The sequence below is a fragment of the Jaculus jaculus genome, chromosome 20 (assembly GCF_020740685.1).
Source record: "Jaculus jaculus isolate mJacJac1 chromosome 20, mJacJac1.mat.Y.cur, whole genome shotgun sequence".
NCBI lineage: Eukaryota > Metazoa > Chordata > Mammalia > Rodentia > Dipodidae > Jaculus > Jaculus jaculus.
In genome coordinates this window covers 4,886,389-4,905,264 of record NC_059121.1, presented here as the reverse complement: position 1 = coordinate 4,905,264, position 18,876 = coordinate 4,886,389, and positions in this window count along the sequence as shown.

The window sequence follows — 18,876 nt, the reverse complement described above, 5'->3', positions numbered from 1 at the left end:
TACTGGCATGCACCACCACACTGGCTCAATCAATTTTAATTTCAAGCCAGACATGTTGGCACACGCCTTTAATTCTAGCAGTGGAGAGGCAGAGGTAGGAAGATCACTGTGAGTTTGAGGCCAGCCTGGGCTACCAAGTGAATTCTAAGTCTGCCTGGGCTAGAGTGAAATCCTACCTCAAAAAATTTTTTACATGATTTAAAAGGAAAGTTTAGAAGAATATTACATAAATAATTTTATTAACAATATTTATATATTTGCTATATAGATAAGTCAATTAAACATGGTAAATAATGGTCTGTCCATTATAGATCGTTCACTTGGTAGATAAAGTCATGAAAATTTGTCTCACAATATTTGCATCAACTTCTAATCCTGGGATTATGTTAGCAATCCTTATAGCATATATTTTTTTGAAAATATTTTATTTATTTATTTGAGACAGAGAGAAGCAGACAGAGCGAGAGAGAGAGAGAGAAAATGGGTGCACCAGGGCCTCCAGCCACTGCAAAGGAACTCCATCCAGATGCATGTGCGACCTTGTGCATCTGGTTTACATGGGGCCTTGGGAACTGAACCAAGGTTCTTTGGCTTTGCAGGCAAACGCTTTAACCCCTAAGCCATCTCTCCAGCCCCTAGCATATCCTTTATATGCTAGACTCTTTCACATTATCAAGTCATCTGTTGGATTGCCCTGGGCATCAACAGTTGCTATGGGATCTCCTGCTTCCTCCTTCACGTGGAAAACTCTTTCCTGATCCTTTTAAGCCTTCCTTCCTTTTAAGCCTCATTTCTCAGGTTCCTTTCCAAATACGCATAGCCAAGGAGATGAACGCAGGTGTTGAATAGTGAGCAGGTATTTAGAGAAAAGTCCTTTAGCGGTTCCCCACCGAGCTTAGCCAAGCCCCATGCCATCCTCCTTCGCCATACTTCAAAGAAGAAACTACTTGCAGCCATGGGTCCTGGAGATGTGAGAGAAGAGAAGGAGCAAATGAAAGGGAAACTGAGTAACCACACCATGGTAGCGTATTCTGAAACTGCTCACAGAAATAGCGTGGGCGTTCCTCTTGCCCCTTCCTTTCACAGACAGCCTTGAGAAGGCAACACGCATGTTACAGTATCAAAATGAACTTAGCTCATATATCAAGAAATCAGACAGCATAATTATCAGTCAATTAAACTCACCTTTAATGTATTGCTACGTATTAAATGATTACTTTTCAAGCAGAGGTGACTTTTCCCTTCCAGGATCCTTTCATAAGTAATACTGAGGTACATTTTTGATCATCACACATGGAGGTGAAAGATGTTCCTTGCTATTGTTCCATGGGAGCATCCTTTCATCATGGGGATGTTACCAAACCTTCTACAGTGCACAGGGAAGCCTTCTCAACAAGGAAACTATCTCGTGCAAAATGCCAATAATGCCAAAGTTGAGAAATTGGCTTATGTGAATAAACTATATCAAATGTGTCAACATGGCTATGTCACAAAAGCACAGTATAAAGTACAAGGGACTAATGGTAAAATATTTATATGGGTAACATTACATATTTCTGAAAAAAAGACAAATCAATGCCACAAATCATGTTCTTTTGTATCGTGTATGCATGTGTTGTCACTGTCTAAAGACATACAAGGAACTCAGACAGCAGCAGTAGCTTACTTTGGGAAGAAACACTAAGAGAAAAGTTTGAAATATTGTTATAGTAATGTTTCATTAAGTAGCAAATAGCACAAAATATCTGTTTGTTAGATATGAATAGTAAATTCTTAAAATACTATAAAATTATGTTTTTATTATTTTTGAAGCTTTGATAATTCCATTTCTCCCACTAACAATGAATACCTATTTCTTTAGTTCATAAATTAATTCTTAAAAGAAGATAAGAACTCGTAAAAGCACTGAAGCAAGAAAGGATTAAAACAGAAATCAGGAAAGAAAAACTATTTATTGTCTTGGTGGGAGGGTGTGTGCTGTGTGTATTAGTGTCTGTGGGTGTGGATGTACACACATGGAGGTCAGAGGACAAAGGGTCAGTCCTTCCTTCCACTTTGTTTAACGTAGAGTCTGTAGTTCACCACTGTGAATACTAGATTGACTGGCCCCCAAGCCAGTCTCTAGGATTTTCCTGTCTCTTCCTCCCATGTCACCTAGAAGGGCTGGGATTACAAATACTTCATTTGGCTTTATATAGACTCTAAGGGTCTGAACTCAAATCATCACCCTTGTTTGATCCACTGAGCAATCTCCCCTGACCAGATATGAAACATTTTATTACATAAGCTGTAAAAGCACTTTAAAAAGTAAGCAAGGTCCTCTTTGTAGAAAGATATAAATTATGTCTTTTTAAAAACTTTATCAAGAAAATGGGAAGACATAAATTATTGGCACAGGTAAAAAGGTAATATAAGGGTTGAAGTGATGGCTTAGTGGTTAAGGTACTTGCCTGCCCAGCCTAAGGATCCAGGTTCTATTCCCCAGTACCCACATAAAACAGATGCACAAGTTGGCACATGTGTCTGAATTTTGTTCACAGTAATTGGAGGCTCTAGTGTGTTCATTCTCTCTCTTATCTGCCTCTCTCTCTATCAAACAAATACATAAATCTCTAAAAAGATAATATACTACCACAATGGAAGAGGGGAATTATGGAAATTAAAATACCTGCCACAAAAAATAAAAGAACAAGGAGGCTTAATAATTAGCAAAAGAGAAAATTAAGCATGCTATATATGATGTTGGCTTAATAATGGAACAAGGATGATGTCAGTACCTATGTGAAGTCAATACATTGAATTATGTAATCAGTAATATTCAATTATATAGTCATTAAAATTATGTTGTGATGGTTAATAGCATGCTTTTAAAAATATTGTAAGCAGAGAGAGCATTTACATTTAAAAATTAAGTGACTATCCCCTGATTTTTAGTGAATGCTTGTAAATAAAAACAAAAATTAGAAACAAATAGACCTAAATGCTAACTATGTACATATCTGTGAATTACAGACTTACAAATACCTTTTCTCTGTCCACTTCATCTCGGCTTTTATATTGTGAATGTTTGTATACTAAATATATTGTATTTGTATATCTACCAGCCCAAACTATGCAACAAAAAGTTGCTATTTTTTTAACATTATTTTATCATGTGTTGTATAAAACTATTATACTAACTATAGCACAGTATTTGGGGAAAGATCTAGTATGATTCAAACTCATTAAGTATGATTCAGAGGTTCATTTGTGAAACATTGAGGACTCTCATGAGCAAAAAAAAAAAAAAAAACAAAAAAGGATATGACATTTTCACTATAAGACAGTAAGTGTAAGTAATTACAAGTAAGAAATTCATCTTACAGAACAGAGAGTCACTTGCACTGAGCATGAAAGAAATGGGCTCTGCTGCTCTGTGGGACCAAACTGTCGTGGAAAGGAACTGGCCTGCTGGCTGCGTGGGCAGCTGTACGGAGTGTGTCACAGCTGGAGCTGCGTGTTCTAATGGCCAGCCGTGAAGCTATTTTGAGGCAGTAACAAGCTGCTCTCCCAAGGACATGAAGACTCTCTACCTGAGTCATTTGAAGGGAGAGATTCGGACAATGGATGAAAATAACGCTACCCCATCGCAAATCTAGTATAGTGGTACTTGCAAGAAAATGTGCCATTTGATTCTTTCTTTAGAAAACTGTACATCACCAGACTATTAATAAAAGAAAGAATTTCAGGGCTGGAGACAAGGCTTAGTGGTTAAGGCACTTGCATGTGAAGCCTGAGGATACATGTTTAACTCTCTGGGCCCCACGTAAGCCAGACACACAGAGTGACACAAGCATACAAGGTCATATATGCGTACAAGGTCATGTATGCGTACAAGGTCATATATGCGCACAAGGGGGCACACGCATCTGGAGTTCTATTGCAATGGCTGGAGGCCCTGGCGCAGCAATTCTCTCTCTCTCTCTCTCTCTCTCTCTCTCTCTCTCTCTCTCTCTCTCCCCCTCTCCCTCTCTCTCTTTCTCTCTCTATCTTGCTCTCACTCTCTCACATAAAAAAAAGACTAGTCTATTGGGCTTGCCTCAAAAACAGAAAGAAAGAATTTCATAATTTATTGGAACTATCACAGTTGGCCACTTGGAATGATGTGTACATTGATCATTGATTCAGTCAGTCAATCATCATACCTACAGAGACATTCCTCCCCTGACTTTTGGCTCAACCTCATCTTAATTCCTTTTACCAACAAACCATAAATAAACATTTCTTGTTAGTTTGTTTATTTCAAGGCAAGGTCTTGCTTTAGCCCAGACTGACCTGAAACTAGACTCAGGCTGGTCTCAGATTCTTAGCGATTCTCCTACCTCAGCCTTCCAAGTGCTAGGATTAAAGCTGTGCGCCACCACACCCAGCAATGCTTTCTTTCATGTGCTTTTTCCTCTGGAACTCGAATAATAAGAATGTCACTCTGCTAATACGAAGCTTCTCCCTGTTCCCCTCTTCATCTCTTCTCCAACCCACAATCTACTCTCTTCTCTCCTCACAACTCTTATCTCTAGACATGGATATTTAACAACATTTAAAATCCTCCAAAAAATATTAAAGCTACTCTTGCTTTTATTCTCTGATTTAATCCTACTGACAGTCTTATGATAAAAACTATAATCATTTTCTTCCTTTTTCTTGAAGATACTGAAGCCAGAGAAATTAATCTACACGCCTAGGATTATATAAGTGGCACGTGACAAACTTGACTTGAAACTATGTTACAAAATTATGGAAGAGGGGTGGAAAGATGGCTTAGTTACGGCACTTGCCTGCCAAGCCTAAGGACCCATGTTTGACTCTCTGGATCCCATGAAAGCCAGACTCACAAAGATGAGGCACGTGCAAGGTCGTACATAAACACTAGGTGGCGCAAGATCTGGAGTTCTATTGCAGGGGCTGAGGCCCTGGCATGCTAATTCCGCCCCCCCTCTCTCTCAATTTTTTTTAAATAATAAAAAGGTTTAAAAAAAAAATCTATAGAGAACCAGGTGTAGTGGCACATGCCTTCAATCCCAGCACTTGGGAGGCAAAGGTAGGAGGATCACCATGAGTTTGAGGCCACCCTGAGACTCCATAGTGAATTCCAGGTCAGCCTGGGCTAGAGCGAGATCCTACATAAAAAAAAAAAAAAAAAAATCTATGGAGGAAACAAATCTTCTTTGGATGAAATGCAATCTTTTCCCTTCTTCAATCCATGATTCTAAAGTCCAAGGTACTAATTGGTACATTTGCTATTTTTAAGCTGCAGACAAGTGTTTATTTTAAGGTTTTATTCTCCTTTCATTATTATATTGTTTCTGTAATGCAGTAATGCTAGAAATTAGCAAAAGGAGAAACAACAGAAAACATTCAAAATCATAGAGATTGAGAGACACACTATTGAGCAATAGGTCATGGAAGGAAATCAAAAACTTCCTAGAACTGAATGAAAATGAAACCACAACATACCAAAACCTATGGGACACAATGAATGTAGTGTTTAGAGAGACATTTAGAGCTTAAAATGCCTACATCACAAAAATAAAAATACCTCAAATAACTTGATAATCCATTTGAAGACTCTGGATAAATAAAAACAAAGTGCCCAGGGGGAAATAAATCAAAATCACAACAGAAATTACTCACTAGTAATAAAATAATTTTAAAAATTGATGGAACAAAGACCATGACCTTCAAAAAATTAGCAAGATTGACAAACCACTAGTGAAATTAATATAAAGGAATGAGAAGAGTCTAACCAACAAGTTTAGAGGTCAAAAAGGAAATACTACAACAGATGCCAGTGGAAATGAGAGAATCTTAAGGACATATTTTAAAAACAAAACTCCAACAAAAATGGAAAATTTAGAAGGTTTCTTTCGTTCTTAGAAAAAAGGTATGGGTTCCTTGACATGTAATATCTAAAAAGATAAAATCAAAGGCTATATAATACCTAATCATTGAAGCTATTGTGTTTTTAAGTGTTTTTAGAATACCATCAATTCAGGGTAGGGCTAGGTATTATAAAACCAAAAAGGAAGTAAAGGGAGAGCAATAAAACAAAATCGCAGGCTGGAGAGATGGCTTAGCAGTTTAGGTGCTTGCCTGAGAAGCCTAAGGACCCAGGTTTGATTCCCTAGAACCCACATAGGCCAGATGCACATGGTGGCACACATGTCTGGAGTTCATTTGCAGCAGCCAGAGGGCCTGGAGTGTCCACTATCTCCCTCTTTCTCACTCTCTCTCAAATAAATAAATCTGAATATCATAATTTTTAAAAATTAATCATTTGCTTTATTTTCTGATTGCTTTGAGACAAGGTCTCAGTAGCTCAGGCTTAACTCAAACTCATATAGTCCAAGATGTCTTTGAATTCCTGGTCTTCTTTTTTAACTTTTTGTTTATTTATTTATTTGAGAGTGATAGACAGAGAAAGAGGCAAAGAGAGAGACAGAGTGAAAAGGGGAAGACAATGTATGTACCAGGGGCTCCAGCCGCTGCAAACGAACTCCAGACGCATAAGCCCCCTTGTGCATCTGGCTAACGTGGGTCCTGGGGAATCGAGCCTTGAACCAAGGTCCTTAGGCTTCACAGGCAATGTGCTCCACCACTAAGCCATCTCTCCAGCCCCTCCTGATCTTCTTTGCCTCCACCTCTTGATGGCTGAGATTACAGGTGTGTACCACCATGCTTGGTTTATAGAATACTAGAGATCAAATCACGTATATGAATTAAATACTTTACCAATTAAGCTACAGCCTCAGCCCCCACAACTATTTATTTTTGCTTTTGTCTTTATAGACTTTTAAAGTAGATTTTAAGGTAGAAGCATAGATTTGTCCTTTGTAGTGTTCAAAACAGTAAGAAGTTGTGACCAGCGAAATGATCAGAAAGGTCAACTAGTTATAAAGAAGAAAATGATCACAAAGAAGCAATATGTAACAGTGGAAATGGTTTGCTAAATTGTAGAGATTAAGCCATAAAGAAAACAAAACCAGAATTCACAAGATCTCTTTCTGCAAGTGTTCGGTTCTGGGAAGCCTTCTTGCGTCAAGGAAATGAATCACTGTAGCTAACTTTCTGCCTTATCGAAATAACAGTTATGGTCCAAGCATGCTGAAATTTGTTTATAAAGCATTGCTCATGTGGTCATTGCTTTGAAGACCTGGAGGAACACTAAATTTCCATTTATACTAGGTAACATTTAAGAAAAAAATTGTTTTGAGTTTCAGGATTCAATTCATGTAACTAAAATGGGACATCTAGAGATGTCCTGGGGCAAGTAAATGTCAGCTATCAGGTTGGGTAGAAAAACTGAACCAGGAATAATAGCATAAAACACTGACAGCAAGAATTGATATTATCATTATGGAAGCTGTTGGAATCTCCTGGAAAATTGTTAAGATTCTTTTTATTCATGACATGTTCTATTCTGGAGATTTCACCCTTTGTTGGAGCCTTACAGACATTTTACTTATTTATTTATTTATTTATTTATTTTAGAGAGGGAGAGACAGAGGATAGGCCACTGCAACCGAACGTCAGACACTTGTGCCACCTAGTGGGCATGTGCAATGTTGCGCTCACCACACTTTTATGTGTCTGGCTAATATGGGATCTGGAGACAAGAGTCCTTGGGCTTCGTAGGCAAGCACCTTAACCACTAAGACATCTCTCCAGCCCTAGAACATTTTTAACTTTTTTAAAACTTTTTTAAAAGAAAGTGGAGAGAATTATAAGCTGAGCCAAGCTGTAGCAAACCACCCTCCCATCTCCTGCTTCTCTCTCCTGCCCCGGTCCCCCTGTGTCCTGTAGATTTTGTTGGTATTGCATTATGATGGTGATGAGATGTTTGCCCCCAGACCAAACATTAAATTAAAAAATAAGTGAGGGCTGGAGAGATAGCTTAGCGGTTAAGGCGTTTGCCTGCAAAGCCAAAGGACCCAGGTTCGATTCCCCAGGACCCACGTAAGCCAGATGCACAAGGGGGCACATGCGTCTGGAGTTCATTTACAGTGGCTAGATGCCCTGGTGTGCCCAGTCTCTCTCTCTCCCTTCCTCTCTCCTTCCCTCTTTCTCGTTCTCAAATAAATTAATTAAATTGAATAAAAATAAATGAAATCTCAGGGGTTAAATGTATACCTTGATAGCTATCCAAGGTAGTAGGCCAGAGACATGATCAAGATTCTAGTTTTAGTAAGAATTTTAGGGACTGAGGTGGTTGGTCGTGCTTATGGAAAGAAGTGTTAAGGTTTTCAGAAGTCCCATCTTCATCTCCTCAAGGACTAGTACAAATACCATTACTAATTCTTGACAAAGTAAAGACAATTCTTGGACTGAGGAAAATGGCTGAGTGGTTAAGGTACTTGCCAGAAAAGCCTAATATCCTAGGTTCAATTCCCTAATACCCATGTAAAGCTAGATGCACAAAGTGGTGCGTGTGTCTGGAGTTCGTTTGCAGCAGCTGGAATCCCTGGTATGCCCATTATCATTCTCTCTTTTCTTCTCTCTCTCTCTTTTTTCCCTGGCAAAAGGAATTCTGCTTAGATTAAAAAGTATAACAACTTATCTAGTAATCTGGAACCATATGTAAATGCAAAAATATGTACATGCATTGTGAGACGCATGTTTAACTTTTAGATATTTAGTTTTGTGTGTGTGCACGTGTGCATACATTGGAGATGAGTTTAAGTGGCTTGTTTGTTGCTGCAAAAGAATGCCCATGAAAATAAAATAAAATAAAATAAAATAAAAAAAGAATGCCCATGAACCCCAGAACTTGAATGTGGGTCTTAAGTACCTCAAACGGAGCTACAAGATTTGGTGTTTACCCTGTTCATTTTAGATCATATATTGGTTCAATCTTTCCTGGCTAGGCCCATTGCCACCTTTTTTTTTTTAATTTTTTTTCTTCTGTTCATTTATTTGTTTTAGTTTTTAATTTTATTTACTTATTTGCAATCAGAGAGAGAGAGAGAGTGAGAAAGAGGGAATGGGCATGCCAGGGCCTCCAGCCACTGTGCAAACGAACTCCAGATGTGTGTGCCCCTTGTGCATCTGGCTTACTGGGGTCCTGGGGAATTGAACCTAGGTCCTTTGGCTTCACAGGCAAATGCCTTAACCTCCAAGCCATCTCTCTAGCCCCCATTGCCATCTTTTGCAGTATGAAATGTGTACTCTGTGCCATCATGTACTGAAAGTATTTAAGTTGTGTTTTAATTTACAGGCTTATAAGAGACTCTTGAATCTCAGACGAGACCCTGGACTTTGGATGTTAACAGTGTTGGGACTGATTAAAACACTTAAAGTGGGACTGAATACATTTTTACATCATGAAACAGTTATGAGTTTATAGGGGCCAGAAGTGGAATGACGTGGCATAAATCTGACATGTTCCCCTATAAACTCGTGTGTTTTGAATGCTTGCTCCTCAACCAGTGGCAATTTGGGGGAAGGGATCTGATGGAAGAGGTGTGCTTTGGGCGTGGGCTATGGGGCGTTACAGCCAGCCCCTTGCCAGAGCTCAGCTCACTCTCCTGCTGCTGTTTCCACCTGCTGTGGCAGAGGTGATGCCCAGCCTCTGCTCATGCCATGCTCCCCCAGTCACCATGGGGCACCTCTTCTAAACTGGAAGCCAAAACTAAACTCTTTCCTCACATCAGCTCCTTATGGTTTGATGCTTTGACCCAGCAACATGAAGCTGACTACATCAGGGCCCAGACTAACTTCTTCGCTTGACATAACATCTACAGAGACCCAAGGAGGATGATCGAAAGCTTATTTATTTATTTATTTATTGATTGATTGATGGATGGAAGGAGTGGGAGGGGTGTACCATCAACACAAAAACATTAAGTAGGCATGGGAATATTTACTTAAGTTTATTGCCAGTAGGAAAGGGAAATTAAAAAAAAAAAACATTAAGAATTCAACAACATTGAAACAAATAATAGGAGGTTTCTGTTTGCTTATTTATTTTATTTTTGTTTCTCTTTTGTGTGGGGCTGGGATGGAACCCAAGACCTTACGAAACTAAGTAAGCATTCTACTGTTGAACTACATCCCCAGCACATGAGGGTTTTTAAATGCTGCAGTGTGCAGAAAACATGCACCATCTATGTATGCATTACACGCGGGAACAGTACATTTTCTTCCTATGTTAAAGCAGAGGCATTTACAACTTGGCTCAAGTCTTACAATGCTCCCATCCTTCCCCAGAAACGGGAAGGTAGGGACACTCTCTCCATTGACTGCTGTATTTAAAAGGAGAGCCCCCAAGCTTTTATATATATTATTTATTTATTTGAGAAAGAGGGAGAGAGAGAGAGAGAATGGGTGCACCAGGGCCTCCAGCCACTGCAAATGAACTCCAGACCCGTGCGTTCCCTTGTGCATCTGGCTAACGTGGGTCCTGTGGAATCGAACCGGAATCCTTTGGCTCTGCAGCCAAGTGCCTTAACTGCTAAGCCATCCCTCCAGCCCCGACACCCAAATTTTTGATAAAGTTAGTCCTGGCTTGGACAAAAGGCTTTAAACGAATCGTTTGCAGTCTTGAAGAGTCAGGGTAATGATTTGTAATCACAAATTTCTGAACTAATGCTCTGAGTAAAAATAGGTAAAGAAGTTACGGGGTTAGTGGAACTGGGAGGAATGTTAAGACCATCTTGGGCTGGTGTCTCTTTTGTTTAAGGGAAAAATGAGTTTCCCGCAGAATCACATAAGAAGATTAGTCACTGAGTTTATTTCGGCACAGTTCTATCTCTGAGTTGAACCGTCCTGAGACTTGGCAGTAGAAAATATTTGCCCAGTGGTGCAAGGAATCAGGCATTTTAGTGAAGGAGGGTTCCTACAGACATGAACAAGGAAAGCAAAACCTCGTAGTTGGAATAAGTATTTTACCCATGTTCTGAGGCATCTAGGACACTCTCAGCTCCCATGTTTGGAGAATCCATCAAGACTTGAAAGAAGGGTCAGGTTTCCCCTCCATGAAACAAAGCTTGCAATTCTTCTTAGAGGAATAACTCTCTCTTTTCAGAGCACAGATAGAAGCTAAAGGATTTCTGACACATTTCCTCACACACCGCTGTAGACACCCCATGGTTGCCCTGTCACATTTTTTAAAATATTTTTCTTATTTGCAAGGAGAGAGAGAGAGAGAGAGAGAGAGAGAGAGAGAGAGAGAGATGAGGCAGAGGGAGATAGAAGGGACGCACCAGGACCTGCAAAGAAACTCTAGATATATGAGCCACTCTGTGCATCTGGATTCACATGGGTACTGGGGAATTGAACCTGGGCCTTCAGGCTTTACAAGAAAACGCCAAAACCACTGAGCCATCTCTCTAGCCCTCTCTGGCATTTTTTGCTTGCCGCTTCGCCCTCTCCTATCAACCCAGCATCCATCCCTAAGGATGGCTACTGAGCAGCTCTCTCTTCGGGAGCCTCTTTCCTCCCCTCCCAATCTCCCAGCCGGGAGGTTACTCTCCAGCTCTCACAGTATCCCTACCTGCTGCTTGGGGTAAATGAGACACCATCCCATCCCGACTTATGGGGCTTCCCCAGAGTCACACACCCTTGTGCACCCGTCACAACCAGGGACTGCTTCTCTGGGAGGCTTCTCCAGGGCCCTCCACGAGGACATGCGCGGCCCAGACGCTCTGCATCCATCTGAACCCAACTTGGCAGCGGACACTCATTTCAGCACCACAGGAAGGGACAGCTCCGGGCCCCGCCCTGTCCAACACCCAAGGAGCGCCTGAGAGACAATCCCTTCGGTAGGTAGAGGGACGCTGCTCAGATATAAGCATGAAATGGCCATTTAGAGCAGGTGTGAGGAATTCCACAGATCCCCCGAGACACCGGCAAAGACACTTGGCGACATGGTCACTGAGATGCAGACACTTTGCAGTTGGACTTTGGAGGGTGGCAAGGGGCGATCAGGAAGACATCAGTGAAATACGAATTATAATGACCTTGCTTGCTCACGCCTATCATTGCAGACCACCAAGACACTTAAGTAGATTGGCCGTGATTTATTTTGTGCTACACTCGGTGACTGATGTGGCCACAGGCAGGGTGACATTATGTTGAACAGCTCGCAATCTCCTGCGTCTGCTGTGTCCTTTCAGTGGTTTTCAGGTTTTCCACCGGACTTTCCCTTAAGTGCAAAGAAGGATTCTAGGAACCGGCAGAAAACTGTATTTAAATCCTGCTTGCTGGGGCATGTAAGAGGCAGGGATGGCTAAACTCATTCTGTTTTTAAATTTATTTTCTATCTATTTTTAAATTTTTGTTTATTTTTATTTATTTATTTGAGAGCGATAGAGAGAGAAAGAGGCAGAGAGAGAGAGGGAGAGAGAGAGAAAGAAAGAACTCCAGCCACTGCAAACGAACTCCAGACACATGCGCCCGCTTGTGCATCTGGCTAACGTGGGTCCTGGGGAATCGAGCCTCGAACCAGGGTCCTTAGGCTTCACAGGCAAGTGCTTAACCACTAAGCCATCTCTCTGTATGGCAGACCGCAGTGCTAACAAGATGCCCCACATCTGCAGAAGTCAAATGCCAGGTCTCAACATTAGAATCTCATGCAACTCGTTTTGCCATTTCTAAGACACCCAGTCTCCCACCATCTCCGCCCCCCAAATGTCCCTTCAGTCACTCCCCACCCAGGGGTGACTCACTTTGGCCCTATTTACACTGGAGCCAGAAGTACAGTCCCCTGACAGGCTGTGATCACCCAGCAACATGTCTCAATACTGATGGAGGAAACTATGCAAATGTGTGAAGTGACTCCGGGCACGTCTCAGGAGCCTGGCACAGAGCTTAGATTCTGTCCCCAAGAGTTTCTGATCGGCAATGTAAACAGCATACTACTTACTTGAGGGTTTGGGTGCACTGTGAAGAATTAATAAAATATAATACATGTGAGTTCTTAGCGGTGGGAAGTGACAGAGGGTACAAAATAAGTAAATATTTTACAGTTCTAGTTAGTGGACTTCCTTAGCCTCGGGAATTCTGGCCTACATCTCCTTTACTTGAGGCCTCTTTTTTAAAATTATTTATTTATTTATTTGCAAAGAGATGTCGGGGGGAGATGAGAGTGGGTGCGCCAGGGCCTCTAGCCACTGCAAATTCCAGATGCATGGGTTGCTTTGTGCATCTGGCTTATGTGGGTACTGGGGAATCGAACCTGGGTTGTTAGGCTTTGCTAGCAAGCGCCTTAACTGCTGAGTCCTCTCTCCAGCCCCAAGGCCTCTTTTATTCTATTTGAAATACAAATGAAAATAGCAGATTCTTCATTCTTTGTTGCTACTTTCTTCTTTATGACGTTCAATCTTTTGTCACATAATTCTGAATGGAACTGTTTAGTAATGTTCTGGGACCCTGTCTGACAACATTCCACTTCAGACACATCTTCTTTGAGGAGACTCTAACTCAAGGTATGTCATATATCCCAATTAGAACAAAAAAAGAAACTAAAGTAAAGAGGGTGTCTTCTAGTCAAACATACTTAGAAAGAGACTATTTCAGAACTGGAAAGATGGCTCAGTAGATAGGGCACTTGCCTGCAAAGCCTAACCACCCAGGGTCAGTTCTCCAGGATCCACATAAAGCCAGATGCATAAAGTGGCACATGCATCTGAAGTCCTGTTTGCAGCAGTTGGAAGTCCTGGTGGACCCATTCTCTCCCTCTCTCTCTCTCTCTCCCTGCAAGCAAATAAATAAAAAATATTTTGGGCTGGAGAGATGGCTTAGCGGTTAAGCGCTTGCCTGTGAAGCCTAAGGACCCCGGTTCGAGGCTCGGTTCCCCAGGTCCCACGTTAGCCAGATGCACAAGGGGGCGCACGCGTCTGGAGTTCGTTTGCAGAGGCTGGAAGCCCTGGTGCGCCCATTCTCTCTCTCTCCCTCTACCTGTCTTTCTCTCTGTGTCTGTCGCTCTCAAATAAATAAATAAATAATTTAAAAAAACGTTTAAAAAAAATATTTTAAAAGAGATTATTTCATTCACTTATCTGCAAAACAAGTGCTTGGTTTATATTTTGAGACAGGGCCTCCCAGTGTATCCAAGACTGACCTTGAGTTCACAATGTTCTATGAGTGACTTATTTCCCACAGCATACTTTCAGGGTCTATCTATGTTATCACAAAGTGACGTGTGTCTGGAGTTTGTTTGCAGTGTCTAGAGGCCCTGGTGTGCCCATTCTCTCTTTCTTTCCATCTGTCACTCTTCTCTCTGTCTCTCTTTGCTTGCAAATAAAATAAACTAAATAAAATATTTTTTTAAAGTTTACTCAGCAGACTTGGGCTGGAGGGATGGCTTAGTGGTTACGGCATTTGCCTGTAAAGCCAATGGACCCAGGTTTGATTCCCCAGGACCCACACTAGCCAGGTGCACAAGGGGGCACATGTGTCTGGAGTTCTTTTGCAGGGTCTGGAGGCCCTGGTAAGCCCATTCTCTCTCTCCCTCTCCCTCTTTCTCTGTCAAATAGATAAATAAAAATAAAATATTTTAAAGTTTACTCAACAGACAATAGTTTTAGTTATGCTTATAATTAAGTTAAATATAAAATGAATGTACTAAAACTTTCCAATTAACTAAGGCATTCTGTTAGACTGGCGTATGTACATGGTTAAGATTAATCACAGGCTCCATCCAGCTAAGAGCTAACACATCCTAGCTAAAACTCTTTTCACTCAGTTTTTGTATTTGGTTTTTTTTTTTTCAATTTTGTGAAGAAAATATGATTATCCTCATTTCAGAGGGGAAGAGATGAGCTTAAGAAATATATGCCTTAAAGAAAGTAAAATTTATATGTAGCAGGATATAACATACACACACCCAACATACAAGGCCTGAGCCACTTGTTATGGGTCCCAAGACATGCCGCAAAGCTTGGGCTAGGCTGCAAGACAGCTAAGTTACAAATCACTGCTCCATTCACACACCAGAATCGTCACCAAGGACATGTGTGTCACCCTTATTATGGCTGCAGAATTTCTGACACAGTGCTTGTCACTGTGGTGAAACTTTCTTCATCAGGAAAGTTCTGATTTTAGATACGAATGCCACCTTGATGTGTTTGGATGCCTGCATGCATTTGTTCATATTGCGGTCACTATGATCAAGACTGAAAATGTTATCAATTGCTTCCAAAACTGTCTTGCTGCTCATGATGTGTATATATGTTGGGGAAAGAATTTTTGGTGGCTTAAAAAAAAGCATTAAATGTCTGTTTTGGTACATCAACTAAACCTTAATTATAAAAATAATTAGAAATAAAATGTCAGGTGAGCACTTGAGAATGCTAAGAAATGGTTCAATCGCATTTCTGATATAAAGTCTTTATCAAGACTTGGCAGGGATCACTAACAGACAGTTTGTACTCCAGCAGAGATTCCCCAGGCCAGCCACATAAGTAAATCCTAAGCTACACTCAAATAATGTGTTCTTAGGACATGCTGAGTACCTTCTTAAGCCCCTTAGTGGAAGTCTTTGTTCAAAAAATCAGAAACCTTAGTAGTTGGATTTTTTTAAATATTTGATTTATTTATTAGAAGATCAAGACAGAGAAGGAGAGAGAGAGCGTGCATGCACCAGGGCCTCAAGCTGCTGCAAACGAACTCTGGATGCATGTGCCACCCTGTACATCTGGCTTCACGTGGGTACTGGGGAATCGGACCTGGGTGGCTAAGCTTTGCAGGCAAGCACCTTAACCACTGAGTCATCTCTGCAGCCTCCCTAGTAGTTATTTAATTTATTTATTTATGTGAGAGAAAGAGAGAATGGGCATGCCAGGGCCTCTAGCCACTGCACGTAAACTCCCAACACACGTGCCCCCTTGTGCATCCGGCTTACGTGGGTCCTGGGGAATCGAACCCGGGTCCTTAGGCTTTGCAGGCAAATGCCATAACCGCTAAGCCATTTCCCCGGTCCCCTCCCCCCCACACACACATACACCTTAGTAGTTTTTGTTCTAGCAATCAGAAACCTAACACATTCTGTGTTTCACCCAAGGCCACATACTACAAGGTGGGAAACAACTCTGAAAGTCTCTGCTTATCAGGTTTTTTTTTGCCATCAAAATAGAGAGACAACCTCATGCGAATGAATTCTTATACTTGGGCATTACCAGGAATTGCTGAGTAACCATGAGCACAATATGTGTCGCTATAGGAGTGAACTTGGGGTAATCTGCTAAGGCTTGACAGAGAGGGAAAAATCTAGATAAGCAAGTCCCGTGATACGGACTCCATTGGGCCTGAGACAAACGCAGAGGCAGAAAATGTCAGCGTGACCCCAGGAAGATGAGGAGTAATCACATGGATTTGAGAGTGTGCGAGGTAAAGAAAGTAGCAAAGTAAATTTTCCTTCAGGAAAATAAGCTATGGAGGCTCACTAAGCACACTGAGTTTCTTGAGGGAAAGCTTTTTTTTTGTTTTTTGGGGGGGGGTTGTTTGTGGGTTTTTTTGTTTTTTGTTTTTTTTTTTGCTTAAGGCTGACTGTCTTAATCAGCAAGCTGAGCCTTGGTGAGGGGCACTTTCTATTTTTAATATGCAAGGGTACCAGGTTGTTTTGCATAATTATGACTGCATGAATTGTCATGAACACCCTATAGGTTTAATTTTATTTCTGGTATATGTACTAAAAATCAAACATTTGATGTATGAGCAATTTCTAAAAAAAAAAAAAAAAAAAAAATTCTTACCCTGGTAAATAATTAGTCTATTCATAGCTTGTAAGAGTTATATGACACTGGGTTGAAAGCTTAAATTGAAATGTATTTGCATGGAAAGCCTTTAGTATGAAATATCCTGGAATATATCCTAATAAGTTTCCACTATATTCTCCAAGTTTAATGTGGTGAATTTAAATTGAAAATAGTCCAAATCATATACATATTTACAGAAAAAATACAACACTTAACCTCCTGAAGAAAAATACTTAGTATTCAATATGTATGTTCCTTCCTATTGGATCATTTTCTCATACTCTATTGCTTATAAAGTGAAAATGTTGTTTTATTTACTTTCACAAAATATGAATCATATGAATTCACATTGTGGTGGATTGAATTAGGCCCCCCCCTCCCCCATAAAGTCATGTATTTCGAATGCTTGGTTCCAAGCTAGTGGCAATTTGGGAGGTAGAACCTTGCTTGAGGAGGTGTGTTGTTAGGGGTGGTCTTAGGGGTGTTATAGAAATTCCCCTCTACCAAAACTGGGCTCACTGTCTTGTTGCTGTTTTCTACCTTCTATGGCAAGAAGGTGATGTCCAAACTCTGCTCATACCATCTTTCTCCTGCCATCATGAAGCTTCCCCTGAGACTGTAAATTGAACCAACAATTTTCCTCCCATCAGCTGCTTTTGGTCAGATGCTGTGTGTCAGCAATAAGAAGGAAAGTGCTTCAAACATCTCCAAACCAGCGAGCAATAACAATTGAATAAGAGGTTCGCTTCTTTCTTTAACTTGAAAGTTCATCAGCCTTCATAGCTTTTTAAAAATATTTATTTATTTATTTATTTGAGAGAGATAGAGATAAGCAGAGAGAGAGAAAGAGAATGGGCGTGCCAAGGCCTCCAGCTGTTGCAAATGAACTCCAGATGCATGCACCACGTTGTGCATCTGGCTTACATGGGTCCTGGGGAATCGAACCATGGTCCTTTGGCTTTGGAGGCAAACACCCTAACCACAACTGGTAAGCCATCTCTCCAGCCCAGCCTCCGTCGTTTTAATTTAGAAATAAGTCATTTAGAAAATACTGTAACTTGCAGCTACACTGGCATCTCCATTGAACTCATGCAGGACAGAAAAACCAATAATTCTTCATACTTAATCCCATGTAAGTTACTTGCAATCGGTTATTGGAAGATTTAATGTCTTAGGTTGCTTTGTGGCAGGAGGAAAATGCTCTCCAGAGGAGCCATCAACACCCCCATAACTCCTTTACCTTCAGTAGGTGGTTAAGGTGAAATTAAAATGGATTAACAGATTTTATATAGTTTTTTATTTTTATTTATTTATTTGAGAGAGGGAGAGAGAGAGAGAATGGGTGCACCAGGGCCTCCAGCCACTGCAAATGAACTCCAGATGCGTGCGCCCCCTTATGCACCTGGATTACATTGGTCCTGAGGAATTGAACCGGGGTCCTTTGGCTTTGCAGGCAAGCACCCTAACTGCTAAGCCATCTCTCCAGCCCTCTTTCTTCTTCTATTTTTTATTTTCCTGGGGTAGGGTCTGGCTCTAGCCCAGGCTGACCTGGAATTTACTATGTAGTTTCAGGGTGGCCTTGAACTCATGGCAATCCTCCTACCTCTGCCTCCAGAGTGCTGAGATTAAAGCCGTGCGTCACTACGCCCAGCCTAATAACAGATTTATCAATGGAAATTAAAAAAGAAAAGGGGGCTTGGACAGATGTATTTCAAGCTTTGAAAAAATAACAATTGCCAAGCCAAACCACTAGACCCAGCAACATTAAATGTACTTGAGGGAGAAAGAAACGCTTTCCAGGATTGAAAACAGGCCAAACAGACTGGTGAGAAGCCCAGCAGGTCAGGGTTCGCTGCAAGCTGGAGGCCCGAAGCTGCCTGACACTTTCTGGAGCCTCGGACCGGTAACCGCGGAGCAGGACCCGCGAGCCCCGACCCTGTCCTTGGGGGCACCCGCGACAGGACTGCTGCGGCAGGAAAGCAAACAAAAGAGCAAACAAATGCAGCCCAGCGTCCCGAAGAACACGACATCCCAGTGACGGCCAAGATGGGCGGGAGAGGAAGGACGCCGCGTGCTTTCCTCTGAACTCTCGGAGCTCGTGAGCAGAGCGCATCCGCACACACACCACACCACACAACACACCACA